The sequence below is a fragment of the Eptatretus burgeri genome, chromosome 13, assembly GCF_056783735.1.
Source record: "Eptatretus burgeri isolate ZD-2024b chromosome 13, Ebu_testis_v1, whole genome shotgun sequence".
NCBI classification, from domain to species: Eukaryota; Metazoa; Chordata; class Myxini; order Myxiniformes; family Myxinidae; genus Eptatretus; species Eptatretus burgeri.
Genome location: NC_140973.1, coordinates 42,785,378 through 42,786,011, shown reverse-complemented (window position 1 = coordinate 42,786,011; position 634 = coordinate 42,785,378).

Below are 634 nucleotides of genomic sequence, written 5' to 3'. Positions count from 1 at the left end.
AATTTAATTGTATTCACATTTCCTGGTATCCTTTTTAAATATTTCTGTGAGCTTGCTTTTATCATTTCAGTCACTCCAACTATTACTGTTCTGTCATTTTTCCTCAGTTTCAAAGTTCTGTTCCTGTCATTTTAGAAGTCCTGGTAATTCACCATTTTCGTTCTTTCTGTTACATTTATACCAGTCATTGGGTACCAAAAATTCAATGCACAAATTTTCTTTTCTTTATTACCTCTTTCACCAAAGGTAAAAGCCTGGTGTTGGTTAAGTGGTTTGGGTGGCGGCTTGGGATCCTCGGGTCCTGAGTTCAAGCCCCGTCGGCCGCTGAATTAATACACCAGGGAGTTGACTCAGCCTGTCATTCTTCCGAGGTTGGTAAAATGAGTACCAGTGTGTGTACTGGTAGAGGGGCACTGCATCAGCGACACACTCACACGTCAAGAAATGATAGCTACCCCGGCAGCTAAGCTGCCACACGACCACACCACCACCAAAGGTGGAAGGAGGTTATGTTTTCACCCCGAGGAGGTTAACCCCTTAAAAACAAAGGAGGTTATGTTTTTATGCAGAACAGATCGTGGTTTTGGATGGGGAAATATGAGAGATGGTGGTGATCAGCTGTTTTGAACACCTG